Genomic DNA, 11,738 nt, shown 5'->3' on the forward strand with positions numbered 1-11,738 from the left:
ATAAATTATATATATATATATATATATTATTTAACTACATAAATATATCAAATAATATATTATAAAAATACACACATATACATATTAATTTTTATTTTCAATTATTAATATGTTAAAAATATTTATATTTTATTTAAATTATTCTTTATATTATATTTTTAATAAAATATTATCTTATTAATGAAAATCAACTTAAAATAAAGAAAATATTAAATAATTTTATTATGAATATTTTAGTTAATTTTTAAATTTAATTATTATTTTTAAATGAAAATAATTAAATGTATAATTAAAAGTCATTGTCAAAAGGTAATTTTTTTTTTTGCAGTAATTAGCTTGGGATAGAATCCCTCGCTAATTATCTTATGTTAGAGAGGGATTGACAGTCTCTCACTATTTTCCTCGCTAATTCTCTTATTTTAGAGAGGAATTGACAGTCCCTCATTAATTTCCTTGCTAATTTTAAGTCAAGCTACGAAATCAACATCCCTCGCTAATTTCCTCGCTAACTTGGTATTTTAGAGAGGAATAGATGATCCCTCGCTAAATTTTCTCGCTAATTTGCATTTTTCTAGTAGTGACAATAGCTTTACAGTTTAATTAGTTGATTGGCTATTGTGGGAATGAATTTAATGCCAATTAAAAATGACACTGTAATTGATTAAAGAGTTAACTCCAAGGTAGAAATTAGCAACCTACAAGATGAATCCTAAACTCCCATGCTTCAAGTGACTATGTTTTCGTCATCATTATTTTTTTGCTTTAATTTTATTCTCTATGTTCCCAACCTGTTAATTATTTAAGTTAGTAAAAGCAAAACTTCTTTGTGGGTTTGATACTTGAAATATTTAGAAAAATTTATTATTGTGATCCCATACACTTGCTGGAAAAATAATCACAATTCATTCTTATCGGGGTTGATTTTTCATACTACCATTTAAATACATGGATTTCAAATTTCAAATCCAAATCCATCCACCCAAACACTACCTTATTTATTATATTTTCTTACTCTTTTATCTTATATATTCTATATATTAAAATTTTATAATCCTGATTATCCATTTTTTAATTAAATCTATGAAAATCTCCCCTTCCCTCCTCCAAAAAAAAACCCCCCCAACCACAACCACCCTACATACAAAAGACTTGCTTTTCTCGTGTTATTTGAATTAAATTTATCAGACTTGCTTCTGATTAAAATTATCCACTTTAACATCAGTGAACATGTATCCTTTTTTTATTTTAAAAATTGCACAGGTTTGCAGGGTCTTTAACTAGAATTTCTATAAATAATTGCTCTGTTGATTAATTAATTTTTTCAAAGATTCCAGAGTGCTTTGCTAGCCCCCGCTAATGTTATATTATTATTTTTATTTAATGGTTTGCTTAAACCAAATCTCCGACCAAATCAGCTGGCCATTTGTTCATTTAATTATATGTCCGCTGTTTATCAATTCCACACACAGATTTAACAACCTCGACTTTGATATTTTTTTAACTCACTACATTGAGTGTTGACAGTCTCTATCTAGGCATTTTTTAATTGTTAGTTGCGTGCAATGAATTTTTTTAAAAGTTCATCGGCATAATGTTAATCATGTGCCACAAAAGACTTCCGGTCATGGAAAAATATGTTAAAAATATAACGTCGACATTGACTGGGACAAAGGTTGTTGTAGGTTGACGGATAAAAATAAATTAGGAGGACTTGTGGTGCGCGACAATGATGCTTGTGAGGGTTAATATTGCCCATTTAGCATTAGAGGCAATATTGCTATAATTTAATTACTCAAGAGCGATATTACTATGACAAAGAGTTTACAGAACTAGGTACTTTTATCAAAAGAGTTTATGGGAAGAAGTAGACATTAACGCTATTTAAAAACCAAAATCCAAGATGGGGGATAAAATATAAAAAAACTGGCAGAATATACACCTCAATGGTAAATTAGAGAGGCCAAGTACGTATTAACTATGCCAGATGTTACAATTAATCCCTGTAAGGGGTTTTCACTGGTACGGAGTTTGTCTTCCCAAAGTAGTAGGACATTGTGCCTTACGCATTTAAACTAAAGTAGTTGTCATATATTTTGTGATGTTAAATTGTCGCGATAAATCATGTAGTATCTTTTTAATTGTATTGTGAGGGACTTGGATGTAATTCAATGATCTCTGGTATATCATATAGTAAATAGTATATTTTTTTTTCCAAATTATACTAACAATTTTGTTGGTATATACGACAGGGGGCAAGATATTTTACCACAAAAGTATACAGTTTGAGGTTTCCACATATGATTAGAGAAGCCCGTGAATCAACAACAACCATGCATGGCAATAAAGTGTCAGGTAATTGGCAGCCAAATTGCCAGTTGAATAATTATTTCAGCTTTTTTGTTCAAAAAAAAAAATTTGTCTTGATCATGCATGCGGCGTACCATCTTCTATTTTTTTTAACCCTCAGCTTCCGGTGATAACATCGCGTGCTTTCATTGGGTATCACAATAATTACTGATCATAGCCATCTATGGTTTCAAGGATTTAATCACCAAGAAAGTATATACTATTCTTCGTGGCCAAGAAAGTGAAATAATTATATGTAAACCATTAGACGACTCAATCATGTTCGCTAGTTATCAATTTCTTATTATTTTCACCAACTGATTATGCATATAAATTGCACTAATCCTTTAGCGAAATCATACGACCGTTTATACTTTGCAACATTAATATTGAGATTTGAGATTCCAGATAGGCATTTGTTTAATTTTGACAATGCTGATGATCGTTAGTTATCGGCATATTCATATTGGACTTATTAAAGTACGACCGTTCAATTGCTTTATTTATTTTGTGTTTTCATCTATATATGTCATGTGAGGCACTTACAAGGACACCGCCATGTGCATTTAATTATTTGCTGCGTGAAATGATTTTTTTTTTGGCTAAAGTTCATCAAGATAATGTCAATTATATGCCACAAAAAGCTTCTGTTTATGAAAAAAATATGTAGAAAACATAATGTTGACGTTGACTGAGACAAAGGTTGTTGTAGCTTGAGGGATATATATAAATTAGGAGGACCTGCGGCACGCGACAGTGATGCCGTTGAGGATTAAGAAGGACCAGCTAATCGGAAGATGGCAGAAGAAGCAAACATGCTTTCGAGAAGTATGAAGGAGAGAGAGACGAATGATGAGGATGGGACGAATGCGAATGTGAATTGAAGGACAGTTAGACTGAACCTATTTCTCATCAAGAGAAAAAAATGTTGTTTTATTATTTAGAAAAAATAATAATAAAATCCCTCCAAATTATACAAATAACAATCCGATCCCTCAAATGCAGTAATTCCAATGAAGTCCTTAGGACTTCTTTGTCAATAACTTTTTTAGTGAAAAGACCATTTTACTCATATTGACAAATTGTGATTTCTTATTCAATTTTTGTGATTCTTTGAAAAAAGTTGTGATTATTTAAACAAAAGTTGTCAAATGACAGCAGCTGTTGCTGTCAAATTTATGTAATGCATCGCTGCGTATGGTATAGAGAAGGGTAAGTCGTGGCACATATGTCACAAGCTGTGGTGCATGTCACGCTTTCTGCACAGAATTCTGTTTAAGTTTTAAAACTCATTGTTTTGGGTTCCATCTATTTTCCAAGCTTCCGCACTATTTTCAAACTTTGATTTGAGCATAATAAGTACTGATTGAGATTTGGAATGTTGAATTTGGGATCTTATTGTAAATGATTTGAGAATTTTTCTCTTTTATGTAATTTTACAACTTTGATAATCCTTTGAGAGTTACTCCCTTGATTACCTTAATTATGGAGTCAAATGTGGATAAATAAGGAAGACCTTACAACATGGTAGTTCCTTAAGGTTAAACAAATTCATTTTGCAAAGAGTAACAGGGGCACAGAACAATAAAGAGCAGCAGAATAATAAACTCAGATAGCATAGAGGAGGAGGGAAGAAGGGGCTCGAAAACTCAAGAGCCAAGCACTATGAACACTGCACACTCTGGTATATATAGGCACGGCCTACATGAAAGTTGGGTGCTCATTAACTTGTGTTAACTCATTGGTTTCAAAAAATAAAATCCTATAAAACCTTGGTTATTGATCGTCGGCTTAAAAATCCATTTAATAGTTTAAAGAAAATTAATCTCGTTTAAGGACAATTAAATTGACCACTGTTTCTAAAACTCTTCAAATTTAAAATTCAAATGGTTAAAAACCAAGGTCTTCATACAAGAAAAATAGTAAATTAAAAATTATTTTTGCAAAATAATTATGGTGAGAAAAACCTAGTGCCTCTTAAACTCATGTGTAAGGGAAGCAATTCGGCTGTTTTCAACTACAATTGCCTTATGTAGGCCTGTCTCATATGCATAAGCTCACTTCTCCTCCAAGCTCTTTTACTACCCTACTTTCATTCTTTAACATATATACACTAGGAGCTCTCCTCACGTAAGCAATATGGGACTTTTCCTTTTTGACATACTCACTTAATAAATGTAACAATTCCCCACACGTTTCAAAGGAACACTTAGTGTTATTTACATGAAATATAAGCATTTCAAATCTAATGAAACCATGTTTCTATGAACTAGTCCTAGACTAAAATAAACTAAGTATATGACATGTTAGTGAAACCATATTTTATGAACCAACAAATCATGGTCGTATACTAGAGGCTATATTAGTTGAGATATAGCCCCACATTCTTCATTGTTAGTGATGGTTTTAACATATGCCATAGAGATTTTGCCATAATCTCATAGAAGCGGCCCTACTCCACATTCATATAGGTATTTTCATCAAGTGTATTTGCAATGAATACACCATCCGTAAGGATTATCAAAAACATTAAGAGCTTTCACTTAATCTCCAATTAATTTAGTACCAGCATAACTAAAAATGACTTTTCTTACCCATTAAACCTTCTTCATGGGATCTCCAATCACAAAGGTTGGGTTGCCATCACTATTAAGTCCTATTTTCCTCGACATTTCAATAATAAATTTCTTCCCCATGGGCTTAGTTAATGGATTTGATACATTTAACTCTGATCTTATATAATTGATTGAGATTACCTCATCTTTGATTACTACCTTATAATATTATGTCTCAACTGAATATGTCTACTCTTGCCATTAAAGGTCTTATGTTTAGCAGTTGCTATAATAGCTTGGCTATCACAGTATAAAAACACTAATGGTGTGGGCTTTTCACCTAATGGAATACTTGCTAAAAAGTTTTTCAACTATTTAGCCTCAGTTCTAGTGCAATGAATTCAAAATCCCTCAAGGATTTTGTATTGATTATCTGTTTTGCAGACTTTCAAGTTATTGCACTACTACCAAGAGTAAATATATAACCGCTAGTGGATTTTATATCTTTTGAATTTGAGATCCAATTAGCATCACTTTATCCTTCCAATATAGCAGGAAATCTACTATAGAATTATACAATAATTCATGGTAATTCTCTTATATCTTAAAACTCTTACCAGAGACTCCCAGTATTTACTACCTGGACAGTGAGTATATCTGCTTGATTTGCCTACAACATAAACTATATCAGGCTTGGTGACTAGACTCATTATTTACACACTTTATCTATCAATTTAGTACCCATTTTGACTGTTATATTCATTCATGTCCATCCATGGTGTTAAAAGTGACAAAATTGCCTAAGGGGTGAATTTATACACTAGGGGTATTTTGGTCCAAAAATGTATTTTTTAATGAAAAATTGGATTACTATTGGATTTAATGTCTTATTTTCCTAGTTTAAAATTTTCCAATTGGTTTTTCTAAATTCATTTTAGTTTGGAAGATATTAAATAAAAGTAACATTCTAGGGTTGTTGACTTTTGACCTAATTAGGGTTTTGTGTATATGTGCATGCTTGGCATTTTTATGTGGTATTGCCCTCAGATTTTATTTCATTATTATTCTCCCATTTAAATAATTATTTCCATGTGCAAAATATAAATATTATATCACATATATTATTTGACTTAAGTAAATGCTACTTTGTGACTTAGGTGGAACATAAGCACTTGGACTTATGTCAATTGGTCAAGGAGCATGCAGGGAGGTTTATGGATGCATTGTGGCATGCAAGGGCTTATGTGGATGGGGAAGATCATACCCAAATGATCCAAGAAAAAAATAGAAATATTGATAATATTATTAGATATTTTCTTATTAGGCTTTGAGCAAAATAGGAAACTCTATCTCATTTTTTGAGTTTCTTTTTAACTTATATTTTTAGAGGGAATTGGATAGTAATCATGTGGATTCAGCCCTTTTTTCTAGGAGAATCAAATCATTCACTCTTCCATTCATCTCTTTCATTATCTTTTCATCTTGCATCCTTCATAGCCATACTAAAAACCCTAATTTCTCATCCAACCATTGGATCGTCACAAAACCACCACCACTCTTCTCCTCTTTGTTAGGATAGGCTAGCACCCAAGAAGGGTTTGAATTGGGTGACACTTAAAAAATTTTGAAAACTTAAAAAGAGTAAAGAGAAAATGAGTGAGGAAGAAGATAACATACTTGAGATTTATACTGGTTTAGCCATAAACTTGGCCTATGTCTAGTCCGTTGGTGCATAAACTTTTAAGAACTTTCCATAATTATTTTTAAGAACAATGAATGAATGAAATAAGTAAAAGCACGATTTAAAAGCTTTTTACATAAATGATACTTTGTTCGCTTAAGGATCATTAGTTTTTAGATCTGGTTCAAAATGAATCACTTATATATAGTTTTTGAAAGTTGATAGACCATTGGAACAATGATTCTATCCGTTGGTGCATTTTCTTGTGAGTGACTAGTATAATCATGTGTGATTTTGCACTGAAGAAGTTTCACAAAACTGAATGTGATGGATCATGTGTGAACACCTTATCCTCTCACATGTGGTTTTGCACTTTTGAATAACCATTCAGTTTTGTGTGCCTAAACATGCGTGGTACCTCATTGCTCTCCCTTGTGGTTTAGTACTTAAGAATATGCTAAGATATCAGAATACTAAAACTTGTGAGTACACCATTTGCTCTCATGCATGGTTTTCCACATAATAAACTATCATTAGTTTTGTATGACAAATCACACATGAAACCTTTATTTTCTCACGCCTGAAATGGTTGGCAGAATGCCAAAGCCATTCTGTGTGATCAAAACTTGCGTAGAACCAGAATGATATCACATGTGAAATTGCAAGCATTAATGCATAAACTTGTCTGATGCATATTCACATGTGGAACAATGCATAACTCAAGTAAGATTTTACATGATCAAGAGATTTGTGAATCAATGATCATATATGTGAACAATTTTAGCTTGGCTTGAGAAGATTTAAGACTCAACAAAACAAAGTGTGATTATTCAATAAGTAACAAATCACATGTGGCTACCATCAATTTCATGCATGGTTTTACACTTTGTCACAATATAGTGAAGCATGGATGCTAAAACTTGCATGGATAATAAAGCCTTTCACGCGTGATTTTGCATGTAAAGACAAAGCTTAAGGCAACATAAAACACAAGTGCTTAATCATGCTTGAAGCACTTCTTTATACTCATGATATCTAGCTATCAGTGTGCCCAACATGCAAAAACTCATGAGTAACCTACATAATCACATGTAATTATGCCTCTCACCATGCAAACATTATCTATGAAAAACCACATACAAGAAGGACATTATTTGCAAGCTTAACATACTTAGATGAGTCTTAATGCATATAAAAGAGATATATGATGCATTCATTTAGGGATTAAGAAAAGTGATTAAGCTATCTAAGTTTTCAGATTGAATCTAAGAGAATTTAAATTACTTATCCTAAACTTCTTCATCTTCTCTTAATTCTTTATACTCTTGAGGTTTTGTTTTTATCCATGATTCTTTATATCTGCACACATAACAAATACCTCTTCTCTTGGTTTTGTAATCATCAAAACACATGATCTAACAATCTCCCCTTTTTTTATGATGAGAAAACCTTAAGATCAAGGTTCTTAATTTTGTTTAATATAAAACTCTCCTTTAAACTGATATAAGAGAATTAAAAGATAAAAGTGCAAAATTATTTATCTTGAAGTAAAGAGATTGAACACATGAATGAGAAACATGAAAATTTCATTGATAACAAAAATATTATAGTCAATATCATCAATGAAAAAGAACTGAATAGAGGTTTACATTTATACAACTCCCTTTTAAGCCTAGCTTATCTTGACGTCTGAGATGGGCTTCCAAAATGTCTCTATCAGACAGAGAATTTGGATTGAAGGCAGGAGTAGACAGAATAATTGCCCATGTAGAAAAATCATTTAGATTCATAGGTGGAATGGGATCCAATGCTTCACTTGAGCCATTAGTAGCTTGAGGAGAGGAAGGAGATGATTCTTGATCAGCATCTTCAACTTGTCCTTTAGGAGGTATAGGAGCTTGATGGTGCTGGGGTTGATCTTTCAGTCCTTGATCCTTAGGTTCTTCAATGATTGGTTCATTAACAGTTTGGCGAGGGGAAGGTTTGGTTTGTTTATGTTTGGGAATAGATTTCTTCCTCTGAAATGTTTTTATTACTGATTGAGCAGAGGAGATGGTAGGAGAAGTCATAGGCATTGGCATGGATGAGGGTGTGGTAAGTTTCCTAATATTTTGAGTGAGTTTACCAACAAGTTTGGTAAGACTTATATTGTCACACCCTAAAAATCAGGTGTGACCGGCACGGGATATGGGCACAAAACTCATATCCTTTAAGCCATGATCAGAGAAACTCTGTAATTAATACATTAAACACACTAATAGAGTAATTAAAAATTATTACAATATTAAATTAGATATTTAATTTTAAAAGAAATGAGAGGATCCTACCTGTAGTCTATGCGGAGCACCTAAGGCCAGACGCCAATGTAGGTATAAAGTTCAAGTTTTTCATCAAATTAAGATTTGACTAAAATAATTCTTTTGCTTCAATTTCAGCAATAAAACTCATCAGTGGATACCTCGAGTCACGAGTTCAATTATACCATCTGAGACCAAAATATCTTTTCCAGTGAATAACATCCCAACAATAAATAATTAAACATAAATAAAAGGAAAGTTTGAACAATTATGCAATTCTAAGAGGCAATGATTCTCATAAAAGAATTTTTATAAAGTTTAAATAAAATCTTAAACTATAAAAATATCATATCAAAGATTATTATCACTTGATTGCAAGAAAGTAAATAAATAAAATGAATAATTATGAATAATTCATTAATTAAAAACGAATAAAATGTAAAATCATCAAGTAATCAAATTCATATTACAGGGACTTATCAGAACAATTAACAAACATGGACACAAAGTCCACGATGGTAAATAACCAAATGCGGCTCTTGCCACGAAGACAAATGTGGACACACAATCCACGAGGGTAAGTAACCAAACATAGGCGAAGCCACGAAACAAACGTGAACACATAGTCCATGAGGGTAATGCTAACCAAATGCGGTTCAGGCCACGAAATTAAATGCGGGTACAAAGCCCACGAAACAAATATGAGTACGATGCTCACGAATAACCATCCCTCCATTCCACATGCGTTGGCCATCACATGGGGCTAGCACCTCCTACAAACACATTGCTAACTAGGTGTACCATGGCGCGCCAAGGGCTAACAGAACTGCTGTTAGCAACTAGTTGTTCTGTATAAAGTCCCCTTCAAATCCATTTTCAAACATGTAAGAAAACTATCACTTTCAAGATATAGTTCTCATTCTCAAAATCAAACTCGCATGAATACTTTTAAGCATTAAAACTTGCCAGAACCAAAGTTCATATCTAATGCTCATGCTTCCATTTATTGAATGATCAAAAGTTGCCAATGCTAATGAAAAGAAATTTTATTAATCCTGAAAGGGTATTTCATAAGAGTAAAACATTCATATGCTATGATGAATCATTTTCACCACCATCTTGAAACTTAAAAATGAAAAAATTTAATTGACAAAGTATCCATCAATCAACATAATTATTATTAAAATAATCAATGTAACAATAAATTTCAGTAAGAAAATTAATTGATAAATCAATTGGGATGCTATTCACTTACCTGATAACTCTCAAATTAATAACATGTGCTTTTTAAATACCTCTCCATTTTCCTTTAGCTACGCTATTACCTATACCAAAAGAATAAACATCTTTCTTTAATAAAAATTCAATTCATATATTTCTAACTGACATTCATAAACCCAATATGTAATCTAGAACATTTTTAAAGTCTTCAATCCTTATTTGTCTTTAACCTGCCATTTGTATTTAAAATTTATTTTCTTTTTGTTCATTTCTCCCACCTATAATGATGTATTCATATTTACCATGCCTCCTTCCCTTAATAACCAATAAATGATTTATCTTTAAGGCTCTTCAATAATTATTCACAAAATACGCTTTATTCAAAACAGTACAATTTCTTACCTTACACAACCACGACTAATCTTATGGCCCATTTAATTCAATATCATAAATGTCGTCAAGTATAACAAAGTTTTTCCAGGTTCCCTTGTGTCTCAAGACCAAACTAATCTAAAAATTTCAAAATTTTACCTAACATGTTCAAATTCTAACCTATACACCATTAAGCCAACTTTTTGATTTTCCCAAGCTTTATAAAAAAATAATTAACTTATTTTGTCAATCAAATTCCGCAATAATAATCAACTTAATTTCAAGGGAGGAAAACTCAAGTCAAACCACCTTCATTGTATTTAAATCCTCTTATAAAGCAAGTATACGCAAGATCAGAACAAATAACAAAGAAAAATTTACAATCCCAACCACATAAATATCCTCACAAAAAAAAAAAACATATTAACAAGTTCATATATTAACAAAAAACCAAGTGACCTAAACATTAAATTTAATTAGAATTAACTTGGTCAAGTTTAAGCACTTGTTTATATAAAATTTTTTACTCAAACACTTTATCAAACACTTTATATGCAAGAGAGAAAAATTAATATAATGCTTTCCTTAGTTCTCAATCCAAACCACAAGCCACAAGTCACAAGCCACATATAGACCTCAACAAATCTTCTCCCATGAACTCATACCTATCAATTATTATCATCTCCTTAATACTAAGAATTTTAACTTAAATTATCACCCCTACTCCACATTTACAGCAGCAGACAAGAATAATAATCACCATCTCAATCATAACACATACACACACATACACGGAACAAGAAGAAAGAAAATGATTTGCAGCTTCTATACCTCATAATGCCAACTAAAGACAAAAAAGGAAGGAGAATCCAAACTTACGCTCAATAGAGGAGGGAAGAATTCTGGTTATTGCCGCAATGAAGAAAGAAAGAGAAAAGGTTGATAAAAACCTCTAACAGCAGCAACTCAAAACTCCTTCATGCTCTACCTCCTCGGCAGCGAAGCTTCCCGTAGCCACCATCAGCACAGACAAGGGCAAAGAAAAATGGTTCAATGAACAGAGAAGATAGAGCAGCGAACAGAGAGACGACACGCATGCCTCCACAACGAACACTCCATGGTGGCCGGCGATTAGATGAGTGACAGAGGTGACAGCAAACACTGAGAAGAAAATAGACGAGAGACGCAGAGAAATGGGAAATCGATGCGTGAACAGGGGATGAAGGAGTTGGTGTCCGGTGAAGCTCCTACAGCAGTGAATCACAG

Source organism: Prosopis cineraria, unplaced genomic scaffold, assembly GCF_029017545.1.
Source record: "Prosopis cineraria cultivar Desert tree isolate PC_DT_omini unplaced genomic scaffold, ASM2901754v1 PC6, whole genome shotgun sequence".
Lineage (NCBI taxonomy): Eukaryota > Viridiplantae > Streptophyta > Magnoliopsida > Fabales > Fabaceae > Prosopis > Prosopis cineraria.